The sequence below is a fragment of the Oryx dammah genome, unplaced genomic scaffold (assembly GCF_014754425.2).
Source record: "Oryx dammah isolate SB20612 unplaced genomic scaffold, SCBI_Odam_1.1 HiC_scaffold_4, whole genome shotgun sequence".
Classification (NCBI taxonomy): domain Eukaryota; kingdom Metazoa; phylum Chordata; class Mammalia; order Artiodactyla; family Bovidae; genus Oryx; species Oryx dammah.
Genome location: NW_024070188.1, coordinates 18,759,774 through 18,774,221, shown reverse-complemented (window position 1 = coordinate 18,774,221; position 14,448 = coordinate 18,759,774).

Genomic DNA, 14,448 nt, shown 5'->3' with positions numbered 1-14,448 from the left:
AATCTTGATTTTTTTTTATAATAGAAGTTCCTGATAGGGGCCAAAATACTGCTGTTTTCCCACTTCAAAAAGCAACTGCTGTACCTAGACATAGACTTTTTCCTTCCCCATCCCCTGCCCCTGCCCCGCCATGATTTTTCTGTCCTGAATTCTTCATTCTTCTTTGAGCTCTCAACAGCTTTTTTCTTTTTTCAAGTGAGATGTTTTCACATACAATAAGAAGCAACTACCAAGTAAGAATATAATGTGCTTGTGGTTATGTGATTCTATATAGAGCATTTCTGCTAAACCGGAAAGTTATCTCTGGTGACTTTGCATTTTGAAAAATAAGCATTAGGAGTATTTTGAGATACACTTTTATGTTTTACTAACTATATTTTTATTTTCCATTTTTTTGGCCCCCCCTTTTTTTGGTCATGATGTCTCTCAAGTCTTCTTCCTATGTTTTTCCAGGATAGTCCTTGCTCTTTTTAAAACAGCCCCTGTGTATCTCTGTGTTTACATTCCTTTATGCCTGCATTTTTAAAGAATGAATTTTGCCTGTCAAGAAATTCTGTTAATAGCTCCTTCCTGAGCCGAAAGGAAGTTAGGGTTGGGCGTAAGACCTTGTAATCAGAGCAGAGAGTCTGTGAGCTCCTCAGCTGACTTGGATTCTACTGTCTTAACGTTTGTAAGAGTTTCTGGAGAAAATGATGAGATACTGCACTGCCTTTCACACTCAAAGAACCGAAAGCCCTGAATGGCAATAAGGGATGGGAGAGAGATAAGAGATAAGAGATGTTCCTGGGCATCTAAGTGCACACTTTTCCTGTCATCACAATATATCACTGTACATTGTGCCACCAAACTCCACATTTCTTGGACTGTCTTCAGACTCTTTGCTCACCAATAAGCAAAGGAAATGAGAAAAACTCTTAAATTTCCATAGCTACGCCTAACCCTTTTTTTAGTTCTGTCATTGTCTTTGAAAACAAAATAATGAATTCAAACATTCCTGTAGATTTCCTTCCTTGTTCTGTTCAAAACACCCATATTTTGTGTCTATTGTTGTGCCACATTAAGGAGTCTTGATTCATTTTCCCTCTATTTCCTTGTCTGCGGTAGCTCTTCTTGTGTTTCATCTTCTTTTCTTAAGCTTTGTTTTATTTCTAAGATTGAATTCTCAACCTTATAAAGAGGAGGTGGCCTCACACTTATTTTCCTTTATTCTCTTTCAAGAGTGGTCACAGCATGCATTTTAGCTGTGTTATTCTTGGCAACTGAGCTCTGAATGGCAGATGAGTTGTTTTCTAATTGCATCCTATCATGTAGCTATGTCGTTTTGTCTTCAGGAAGAGACTTCAAACCTTGTGCTTTTGCAAGTAAATGCAAGTCTCTTTGTTTTTGAGTTAGGTTATCCTTTGCTGTAGTATCTCCTGGAAACCGACATTTTACTGAAATGTAGGTTAAGTTCACTTGGCATATTTTATTGTACCTTCAATTATATTCATCTAGCATTAAAGAACTGAATTGTATGACCCACATTCTTGCCTAAAAGGTATCTTACAGTCTAGTTGGGTGAAAAGAAAATGAAGACTTTGAAAAAACTAGTAACACCAGTGCCGCTCAGTCACGATACAGTAGAGTCTACACATATACCAAATAGTGTGTAAGAGTAACTCTGCCCTTATAGTCATGTGTTACATGAGATTATAAATTAAGCTATTTTGAGCTTATAATATTGTAATGATTATAAACTCCAGTTGATCTGTGGGAGGAGAAAAGCAATAACTATGAATTCAAAGTTAGAAAAAAGTTTGGGGCCAGAACTGACCCCTGAGACTAGAATGGTTGTAGAACTGAAGAGTACCAGAAGAGATAAAGGTAGAGATGGAGAGGGTGTAGTGAGAAGGGAGGTTCTACAAGAGAAGATAGTATATCCTAGATGAGTCTCATAACCCTGGGAATAGATCCAAACCAAATCCAAGGCCAGCTTGCTCAGTCTAATTTAAGTGCTGCAGTGGAAAGATAATATGCTTTGGCAATAAACCTGAGTTTTTGTCACGGCTCAGCCACTTCTCAGCTATGTGATCCTGACTAGTTTTTCTCAATTGTGAAACTGGGGTGATAACTACACAGTAATGTTTTAAGGATTAAGACTCCCGATAGGATTCTAGGCACATGGAAGATATTCACTGAATGGTGGCTATAGTTCATGTTGTAGTTCAGGTTAAAGGAACAGGATCCTGTGGATTCTAGAGTTGTCATTTCAAGCCCATCTTGAATTGCACTTTTTGTGTTTTAATATTTTGCATTTTGACATAAAAATATATTTTGGCTTTTTTTCCCATTGCTCCAACTTTTAAAATAAGGATACAGTAAAAAAAAAAAATTGGGGTCCATTCTTAGTTGAAACTAAGGAGAAAAATAATTTGGTATTGGAATCAGAATGAAGTGACTTTATATGTAGGTGGGGAGCATCAGCTATCTGGCTGAAAAATGTGTAGATGGAGGGGATAAAAGCTAATGGTACAAAGAATGGTAAAGTCAGGTGAAATGTGATTTCTAATCCTCTTCACTAGAGCTCTTGATTTCCTTAGTATTTTTTCTCTTTCTGATACTCTTTGTCTGGGAAGGTTAAAGTGGGGCAAGTTGTTATCATTTACTCATTTAAGTCCTGTCTGACTCTTTTTGACCCCACAGACTGTAGCACGCCAGGTTTCACTGTCCTTCACTATCTCCAAGTTTGCTCAAACTAATGTCCATTTTGTCCATGATGCCATACAACTGTCTCATCCTCTGTTTTCCTCTTCTCCTCCTGCCCACAATCTTTCCCAGGATCAGGGTCTTTTCCAATGAGTCAGTTCTTTTCATCAGGGCCAAAGTATTGGAGCTTCAGCATCAGTCCTTTCAATGAATATTCAGGGTTTATTTCCTTTAGGATTGACTGGTTTGATCTCCTTGCTGTCCAAGAGACTCTAAACAGTCTTCTCCAACACCACAGTTTGAAAGCATCAGCTCTTCAGTGCTCAACCTTCTTTATTGTCCAACTGTCACATCTGTACATGACTACTGGAAAAGCCAGAGCTTTGACTAGATGGACCTTTGTTGGCAAAGTGATGTCTCTGCTTTTTAATAGTGTCTAGTTGATCATAGCTTTTCTTCCAAAGAGCAAGTGTCTTTTAATTTCATGGCTGCAGTCACTGTCCACAGTGATTTGGAGCACAAGAAAATAAAATCTGTCACTGCTTCCACTTTTCCCCCATCTATTTGCCAAGAAGTGATGGAACCAAATGCCATAATCTTAATTTTCTTGATGTTGAGTTTTAAGCCAACTTTTTCACTCTCTTCTTTTACCTTCATCAAAAAGCTCCTTCATTCCTCTTCACTTTCTGCCATTACAGTGGTATAATCTGCGTATCTGAGGTTGTTATTTCTCCCTGCAATCTTGATTCCAGCTTGTGCTTCATCCAGCCTGACATTTCTCATGTACTCTGCATAGAAGTTAAATAAGCAAGGTGACAATATACAGCCTTGATGAACTCCCTTCTCAATTTTGAACGAGTCAGTCATTCCATGTCTAGTTCTAAATGTTGCTTCTTGACCTACATACAGGTTTCTCAGCAGACAGGTAAGGTGTTCCTTGAGTTTCTAGAAGAAATTATCCTTGACCAGTACAGTGGGTATTAGACATACTCAAGAGAAATTTAAGTCAAATATTTTGAGGGCAAACTAGAGCATATATGGGGATATGTTATGTGTACAACAAGATAGGGGAGGGAAGAAAAGCCAGAAAAGCAGTTGTTCTCAACCCTTGGTATATATTACAGTCACTTATAGTTCTTTGAAAAATCACTGGGGCTTGGCCCTCCTATTCAGAAGTTTTGATATAATAGATCTGGATGGGACTTGGACTTTAGAATTTCTCAAAAACTTCCCATGTCTTTCTAAATGCCAACCAGAACTAGGAACTGTCGATCTAAATTAAGGATGAAAGTTTAGGGAAGATGCTTTTCATATGTGATGCAGAACTCAGGTTAACAGAAGCAGGGAATAAGAGTAGAGACTTTATATATTGACATTTATGTACATGCATGTACACCCACACATGGTGATCTCTGGTACATATCTAATCCTGATCTTGTCCATATCTTTGTAACATGATATGTAAGTGGACAAGCTATGCTTAAAAGGATAAAGTAGATGCTATTTTTAAAAAAGGGGACCTTCCTTGAAAAGAGTCCTATTCCCTTCAGTGTTTGAAAGTTTTTTTTTTGTGTGTGTTTTATTTAGAGTTGACAAGAGTCTTGTGACTGATAATTTCTACATGAATATTAAAACACATAATTCAGTGGCCAAATAACAGGAAGTGAAATAAATGAATAAAAGGAATAGTAGTAATAAACAAATTACATCTCCAGATAGTATGGGCGTTTGAATGTCACTAAGATCATGGCATCTGGTCCCATCACTTCATGGGAAATAGATGGGGAAACAGTGTCAGACTTTATTATTTTGGGCTCCGAAATCACTGCAGATGGTGATTGCAGCCATGAAATTAAAAGATACTTACTCTTTGGAAGGAAAGTTATGACCAACCTAGATAGCATATTCAAAAACAGAGACATTACTTTGCCAACAAAGGTCCGTCTGGTCAAGGCTATGGTTTTTCCAGTGGTCATGTATGGATGTGAGAGTTGGACTGTGAAGAAAGCTGAGCGCTGAATAATTGATGCTTTTGAACTGTGGTGTTGGAGAAGACTCTTGAGAGTCCCTTGGACTGCAAGGAGATCCAACCAGTTCATTCTAAAGGAGATCAGTCCTGGGTGTTCTTTGGAAGGACTGATGCTAAAGCTGAAACTCCAGTACTTTGGCCACCTCATGAGAAGAGCTGACTCATTGGAAAAGACTCTGATGATGGGAGGGATTGGGAGCAGGAGGAGAACGGGACGACAGAGGATGAGATGGCTGGATGGCATTATTGACTTGATGGACGTGAGTCTGAGTGAACTCCAGGAGTTAGTGGTGAACAGGGAGGCCTGGCATGCTGCAATTCATGGGTTGCAAAGAGTCAGACACGACTGAGCAACTGAACTGAAGAAATAAAAGGGCTTGCCAAGTAGCACTAGTGGTAAAGAATCCACCTGCCAATACAGGAGAGTTCAATACAAGAGGGTTCAATCCCTGGGTCAGGAAGATCTCCTGGAGTAGGAAATGGTTCTTGCTGAAGAATTCCATGGACAGGGGAGCTTGGTGGTCTACAGTCCATGGGGCCGCTGAGAGTCAGACATGACTGAGCTCACATATAGATCCAATAGCTTATTTTTTGCATATCAGTTAGTCAAAAATTTAGTAAGACTTGAAGCAAGATGGTGGACTGAGTGCATTTAGCTCTCTCTACTCTTGCTCCAAATTCATTGAGCTGAAAAAATATTACATTATGCTGATGAAAAGTAGATTTCTTTATTATAGCAGATATTCTTAGAAATTTTTGAAAGGCTTAAATTAGCCTGAATTAGAGCAAAGGAGAATGAAATGGCTAAAGGTATATATGGAAGGAAACTGCATCAAAGGAAAGGATTGCTTTCAGGGGAACAGCCTTCTCAACTGTAAATAAGAGGTGCAAAAGTGGATGTGGAAAGAATCTTTATGATGAATAACTGTGGAACTGAGTTTGGAGCAGCTAGGTGTGTTGATTCTTTTTTTCCCTCTGATTGTGTTATACCCCAGACACCAAAAGTACTTACAATGAGACTAAGTAAATTTTTGTGATAGATTCAGAGAGAACAAGGCAATGGACAATTATTGACCTACAAAAGTAACCTTCCTTGAGACTGAAGAAAAAATACAAGCAACTCCAGTGCAATAAATCGTGTCCCTTTCCAAAATCTTCAGATAGCCTATAATGAAGAGAACCATGTAAGCCCTACAGGAAATCTTAAATGCACAGATAATCAAACACTCAACAATCACCATCATTTTGAGTGAAACAAACAAACAAAAAAGCATAAAATAGTGATATTAAAATCAATAAAAAAAAAGGAATGAATTTCTGAGAAACGAGATTAGTGTAATGAAGAGAATGTTTTCAACTAAGTGTAAAAAATTTCAGATAAATTTGGGAGGACTTTGTATTCAGAAAATCCTTGGAAATTAAAAATTAGAGCTGAAATTTTAAAACTTTCAATGAATGAAATGCATAAGATTAAAGATAACATTGGGACATTGGTTGGAAGATAACATTGGGTTGGAAGATAACAAAGATTTTCACAAAATGTAATACAAAAAGACAAAGACTTAAAAACATGCATAAATAAAAAATTAAGTTGTTCATACATATATTTAGCAAGGTATAGATAACACAGATAAAGAAGGAAAAAATAATTGAAGGAATGATGAAAGATCATTTCAAAGGGCTGAGAAGATATGCACATTTTTGGTGAAAGATCTTGCTGAACATGCAATAAAATGAAAGAAAACAGATTCTGACAAAATGTGAAATGTCAAAATATTAAGGATAAAAATCCTAAAATTTCTAGATTGGTAAGACAAACTTCTTACAATGAAAGACCACTTGCTATCATGATGCAATTAAGATAATTTCTTGAAAAAACAACTGTAGGTTCATTTCATTAACATATGCAAAAATTTAAAAATACTAGCAAATAGAATCCAGCAATAATGATAAAACAATATTATAACTAATAATACAATATTATAACTAATAATACATTGTGACTTATATTTTGCAAGAAAATTTAGGAAGTATATTAAGCAATGTACTGTCTTAAATTTTATTGAGAGGAAAAGTATATGATCACTCTGGAAAAAGTAGAAAAGAAAGTAAAATGCCAATTCCTTTTCAAACCTTTTCATTTTGTATTGGGATATAGGCATTGCTAATTGCCTATTGATTTTGGAAAGGGACACGATCTATGGCACTGGAGTTGCTTGTAGCAATACTGTGGTAGTTTCAGCTGAATAGCGAGGGGACTCAGCCATACATGTACATGTATCCATTCTCCCCCAAAACCGCCTCCCATTCAGGCTGGCACATAACATTAAGCAGAGTTCCATGGGCTCTACAATAGATTCTTGTTGGTATCCATTTTAAATATAGCAGTATGTACGTGATCTTCCCAAACTCAACTATCCCTTCCCCATGGCAACCATCTAAGTTCCTTTTCTAAGTCTGTGAGTCTCTCTTTGTAAAACACCAATTCTTAATGTGAATTTGTAGCAAAGGAAGAAGCACAAGCTGAAATCAAGGTTGCCAGCAGAAATATCAATAACCTCAGATATGCAGATGACACCACCCTTATGGCAGAAAGTGAAGAGGGACTAAAGAGCCTCTTGATGAAAGGGAAAGAGGAGAGTGAAAAAGTTGGCTTAAAGCTCAACATTCAGAAAACGAAGATCATGGCATCTGGTCCCATCACTTCATAGGAAATAGATGGGGAAACAGTGGAAACAGTGTCAGACTTTATTATTTTGGGCTCCAAAATCACTGCAGATGGTGATTGCAGCCATGAAATTAAAAGACGCTTACTCCTTGGAAGGAAAGTTATGACCAACCTAGAAAGCAGAGACATTACTTTGCCAACAGTAAAGTCAAGGCTATGGTTTTTCCAGTGGTCATGTATGGATGTGAGAGTTGGACTGTGAAAAAAGTTGAGTGCCTAAGAATTGATGCTTTTGAACTGTGGTGTTGGAGAAGACTTTTTTTTAAAATATAAATAAAACATTTATTTTTCACTGTATTGGCAGTTTTGTTTGTTTTTTATTTTACTTTATCTTACTTTATAATACTGTATTGGTTTTGCCATACATCAACATGAATCTACCACAGGTGTACATGAGTTCCCAATCCTGAACCCCCCTCCCACCTACCTCCCCATACCATCTCTCTGGGTCATCCCAGTGCACCAACCAGTCTAGGTTTGATGCTGGAGAAGACTCTTGAGAGTCCCATGGACTGCAAGGAGATCAGCCCTGGGATTTCTTTGGAGGGAATGATGCTAAAGCTGAAACTCCAGTACTTTGGACACCTCATGCGAAGAGCTGACTCATTGGAAAAGACTCTGATGCTGGGAGGGATTGGGGGCAGGAGGAGAAGGGGACGACAGAGGATGAGATGGCTGGATGGCATCACCGACTTGGTGGACGTGAGTCTGAGTGAACTCCAGGAGTTGGTGATGGGCAGGGAGGCCTGGCATGCTGCCATTCATGGGGTTGCAGAGTCGGACATGACTGAGCGACTGAACTGAGGGCTAAATCTGATATGCCTGTAGTCTGATAAAGGATGGCCCTAATGTGAAGTATACCTATCGGAGACCCACAGAAAATATGATCATGAGACACTGGAACAAATTCCTTTAAAGTCAAGAACAAGACAAAGATATCATTTATTATAATTAGTATTCAACATTCATTGGACTTAGCTAATGGTGTGACTACTGAATGAACTAAAACAGTTCCTAGAGTACCTTGTGTACTCTCTGCTCACTTTTTTCTGTAAACCTTAAACTTCTCTCCACAACACATCGCCCCCAAAAAGGTGGTTTTTAAAGTCTTTTTTTTTAATTTAAACTTTCATTATTAGTGATTATTTTTTTCCATTTCTTCAAATCATTAACACTATTTGATATTGTTGAGCTATATAATTTTGGCCAATTTGGTTTGTGTAGTGTTAGCCCGTTGTGTATTAATTTCCCTGACCATTCATGAGCTTTAGTTCCTTCCAGTAGATCTATTTACACTTTGAATGTCCTTTCCATGACATGCTTATTCAAGAACATTGTGTATTTAAAAAATTGCATAATCTTTATTTCTCCTTACTAATTTACATAAGTTCTTTATAATATTCTGAATATAAACTCTTGATTATGAATGTTGCAAATATCTTGTCCTACCCTAATGCTCATCTTATCACTCTCTAAATGTTATCATTTGAGAAATAGGAGTTCTCCATTTAAATTTTAATATAGACCAATATGCCAATCATTTCCTTTATAATTAGTACATTTTGTGTCCTGTTTTAGAAATATTTATCTATTACAAAATCATAAAGATGTCCTCCAAGTTTGACATTTAGAAATGGCAACCCACTCCAGTATTCTTTCCTGGAGAATCTCATGGACAGAGGAACCTGGCAGGCTACAGTCCATGGGATTGCAAGACAGAACTTAGTGACTAAACCACGACCACCATCACTTGTCACATTTATACCCATAATCCATCCAGGATTAATTTTTGTTTATTGCATAAGGAAGGATCACATTTCTTTTTTTATATATAAATGCAGCAACCCAACACTGTTTTCCTAAAAAGATCAGTCTTAGCACACTGCACTTAGAAGTCATCTTTTGCATGAGTGAGAGGTTTATATCTACATTGAATACTGTCTGTGCTTTCTATTCTGCTTAATCAGTCTGTTTATCTTTCTTTATTCCACATCAAAAGTATGAATTGCTAAAGATTTTAAATTGTCTTGATAACTAGTAAGGTAAATTCATCTTGCATTTCCATATCCATTTTAGAATACATTCATTTCCCATAACAAATCTCTTGATATTTTGATTGGAATTATTTTAAATCTATAGATCCATTAGGGGAAATCTGACATGTTTATGACATTGAGTTACATAATAAAGAACAGATATATTTCTACTTTATTTTGGCTTTTCATTTCTATTGATAGACTTAAACACTTTCAATTTTTTGGTGGGTTTTGTTACTTGGAATTTGATGTTTTTCATTTATTTAAATGTGTCTTTTTTTTTAACAAATTTATTTACTGATGTGTATGGAAAATATATAATTCATTATATGTAGTTTTAAAATGTGTATTTTGTAGCACATGATCCAATGGTTAATACTTTTGAAGAAATGCTGATCATTGTATATATTAGAGTGTTCACATGATTAAAAAGTATTTATAGAGCTTTATTCTTATATTTTAAAATGTATTTATTCATTTTACAATGATACCTATTTTTATTTTTTATGAAATTTTAAGGGTTATACTCCATTTACAGCTACTACAAAATATTGGCTATATTCCCTGTGATATACAGTATATCCATGTAGCCTATCTTACACTCAGTAGTTCATACCTCTCACTCCTCACCCCTGTGATGATGCTTTCCTCCTCTTCATTGGTAACGAGCAGTTTGTTATATGTGTGTCTGATTCTTTTTGTTTTATTTACTAGTTTAATTTTTGTGCATGGTATAAGGAAGGATCACAGTTGCATTTGAAAAATTCTACATATAAGTGATATCCTACAGTATATGTCTTTCTCTGCCTGACTTATTTCACTAAGCATAATGCCTCCGAGTCCATCCATGTTGCTGCAAATGGCAAAATTATGTTCTTTTTTTTAATGACTGAGTAGTATTACATTGTGTGTGTGTATATATCACATCTTTATCCATTCATCTGTTGATGGACACTTAGGCTGCTTCTATATCTTGGCAGTTGAAAATAATGCTGCTGTGAGCACTGAGGTGTATGTATCTTCAAATTAGTGTGTGTGTGTGTGTGTGTGTGTGTGTGTTAAATATATTCCAAGGAATGGAATTACTGGGTCACATGGTAGTTCTAGTTTTAGGTTTTTTTCTTTTTTTGAGAAACCTACACACTGCTTCCCAAAGTGGCAACACTAAATTACAGTCCCACCAACAGTGTGTGAAGGTTCCCTTTTCTCTGTGTTCTCACCATTTGTTACTTGTGGTCTTTTTGATGATAGCCATTCTTACAGATGTGCAGTGGTATCTCATTGTGGTTTTGATTTGCATTTCCCCAAAACAGTGCTACTGGCACAAAACCAGACACATAGCTCAATGGAACGGGATAGAGGGCCCAGGAATAAACCCAGGTGCTTAAGGGTTAGTTAAATCTATGACAAAGTAAATAAGAATATGCAATGGTGAAAAGATCATCTCTTCAAGTAGTGCTGGGAAAACTGGATGGCTCCATGTAAAAGGATGAAATTAGAACATTCTCTAATACAAAATACAAAAAATGAACTCAAAATGGATTAAAGACCTAAATGTAAGAGCAACTGCTAATAAAATTTCTAGAGGAAAACATATGCAGAACACCCTCTGACATAAATCACAGAAATACATTTTTGGATCTGCATCCTGAAGAAAAGGAAATAAAAGCAAGAATAATTAAAATTAATTAATTAAGGACCTAATTAAACTTAAAAGCTTTGGCACAGCAAAGAAAACCATTGACAAAAAGAAAACACAACCCACTGACTGGGAGAAAATGGAAACGATATGACCAGTAAGGAATTAATATCCAACATATATAAACAGTTCACACAACTCAGCATCAAAAAACAAACTGATTAAAAAATGGGCAGCTGATTGAATAGACATTTTTCTAAAGAGGAAATGCAGATGCTCAATAAAGCACATAAAATAGAAAGATTCTTATTTCTTGCTTCAGATCAGTTCAGTTGCTCAGTCGTGTCCGACTCTTTGCGACCCCATGAATCGCAGCACGCCAGGCCTCCCTGTCCATCACCAACTCCTGGAGTTCACTCAGACTCACGTCCATCGAGTCGGTGATGCCATCCACCCATCTCATCCTCTGTCGTCCCCTTCTCCTCCTGCCCCCAATCCCTCCCAGCATCAAACTCTTTTCCAATGAGTCAGCTCTTCGCATGAGGTGGCCAAAGTACTGGAGTTTCAGCTTTAGCATCATTCCCTCCAAAGAAATCCCAGGGCTGATTTCCTTCAAAATGGACTGGTTGGATCTCCTTGCAGTCCAAGGGACTCTCAAGAGTCTTCTCCAACATCACAGTTTAAAAGCATCAATTCTTCGGCACTCAGCTTTTTTCACAGTCCAACTCTCACATCCATACATGACTACTGGAAAAACCATAGCCTTGACTTTACTGTTGGCAAAGTAATGTCTCTGCTTTTGAATATGCTATCTAGGTTGGTCATAACTTTCCTTCCAAGGAGTAAGCGTCTTTTAATTTCATGGCTGCAATCACCATCTGCAGTGATTTTGGAGCCCAAAATAATAAAGTCTGACACTGTTTCCACTGTTTCCCCACCTATTTCCCATGAAGTGATAGGACCAGATGCCATGATCTTCATTTTCTGAATGTTGAGCTTTAAGCCAACTTTTTCACTCTCCTCTCTCACTTTCATCAAGAGGCTTAAGGGTGGTGTCATCTGCATATCTGAGGTTATTGATATTTCTGCTGGCAACCTTGATTCCAGCTTGTGCTTCTTCCAGCCCAGCGTTTCTCATGATGTACTGTGCATATAAGTTAAATAAGCAGGGTGACAATATACAGCCTTGATGTACCGTACTCCTTTTCTTATTTGGAACCAGTCTGTTGTTCCATGTCCACTTCTAACTCTTGCTTCCTGACCTGCATATAGGTTTCTCAAGAAGCAGGTCAGATGGTCTGGTATTCCTATCTCTTTCAGAATTTTCCACAGTTTATTGTGATCCACACAGTCAAAGGCTTTGGCATAGTCAATAAAGTAGAAATAGATGTTTTTCTGGAACTCTCTTGCTTTTTCGATGATCCAGCAGATGTTGGCAATTTGATCTCTGGTTCTTCTGCCTTTTCTAAAACCAGCTTGGTGGAAGTGCACGGTTCACGTATTGCTGAAGCCTGGCTTGGAGAATTTTAGCATTACTTTTCTAGTGTGTGAGATGAGTGCAATTGTGCAGTAGTTTGAGCATTCTTCTTGCTTAGTAGAGCCTAAAATCATATTTTGTTCCTGCACAGACCTCAGAACTTGGCTGTAGTGAGTTGTGCATGTATAAGGTTCTAGGAAGCCAGCAGACCACTGTAGAGCCTGTTCATACTCATAGGGCTCTTGGTTTAAATTTTCTTTTCATTTATGGCATGTTTGTGTTATTCATTGTTTCTTGTCTTGGCTCAGTATTTAATATTAAGTTTTGTTTGTTGCATTGTATCTAGCATACTTTTTGTTTGAAGTAGGATATAGAATTGCCTCCTTTCAAGCTACCATATTTCCAGCAGACTTCTGCAATCCTATTTTTGACATATGCTGTAACTTCTTTCTCTTTTTTTTTTTTTAAATTAATTTATTTATTTTTAATTTTTACTTTACAATTCTGTATTGCTTTTGGCATAGATTGACATGAATCCACCACAGGTGTACATGCGTTCCCAAACATGAGCCCCCCTCCCACCCCCCTCCCCACAACATCTCTCTGGGTCATCCCCGCGCGTCAGCCCCAAGCGTGTCATATCCTGCATCAGACATAGACTGGCATTTCGATTCTTACATGATATTATACATGTTTCAATGCCATTCTCCCAAATCAACACACCCTCTCCCTCTCCCTCTGAGTCCAAAAGTCCGCTATACACATCTGTGTCTTTTTTGCTGTCCTGCATACAGGGTCATCATTGCCATCTTCCTAAATTCCATATATATGTGTTAGTATACTGTATTGGTGTTTTTCTTTCTGGCTCACTTCACTCTGTATAATCGGCTCCAGTTTCATCCATCTCAGCAGAACTGATTCAAATGTATTCTTTTTAATGGCTGAGTAATATTCCATTGTGTATATGTACCACAGCTTTCTTATCCATTCATCTACTGATGGACATCTAGGTTGTTTCCATGTCCTGGCTATTATAAACAGTGCTGCAATGAACATTGGGGTACATGTGTCTCTTTCAATTCTGGTTTCCTCTGTGTGTATGCCCAACAGTGGGATTGCTGGGTCATATGGCAGTTCTATTTGCAATTTTTTAAGGAATCTCCACACTGTTCTCCATAGTGGCTGTACTAGTTTGCATTCCCACCAACAGTGTAGGAGGGTTCCCTTCTCTCCACATCCTCTCCAGCATTTATTGCTTGCAGATTTTTGGATCGCAGACATTCTGACTGGTGTGATGTGGTACCTCATTGTGGTTTTGATTTGCATTTCTCTAATAATGAGTGATGTTGAGCATCTTTTCATGTGTTTGTTGGCCATCCGTATGTCTTCTTTGGAGAAATGTCTATTTAGTTCTTTGGCCCATTTTTTGATTGGGTCATTTATTTTTCTGGAATTGAGCTGCAGGAGTTGCTTGTATATTTTTGAGATTAGTTGTTTGTCAGTTGCTTCATTTGCTATTATTTTCTCCCATTCGGAAGGCTGTCTTTTCACTTTGCTTATGTTTTCCTTTGTTGTGCAGAAGCTTTTAATTTTAATTAGATCCCATTTGTTTATTTTTGCTTTTATTTCCAGAATTCTGGGAGGTGGATCATAGAGGATCCTGCTGTGGTTTATGTCGGAGAGTGTTTTGCCTATGTTCTCCTCTAAGAGTTTTATAGTTTCTGGTCTTACATTTAGATCTTTAATCCATTTTGAGTTTATCTTTGTGTGCGGTGTTAGAAAGTGATCTAGTTTCATTCTTTTACAAGTGGTTGACCAGTTTTCCCAGCACCACTTGTTAAAGAGATTGTCTTT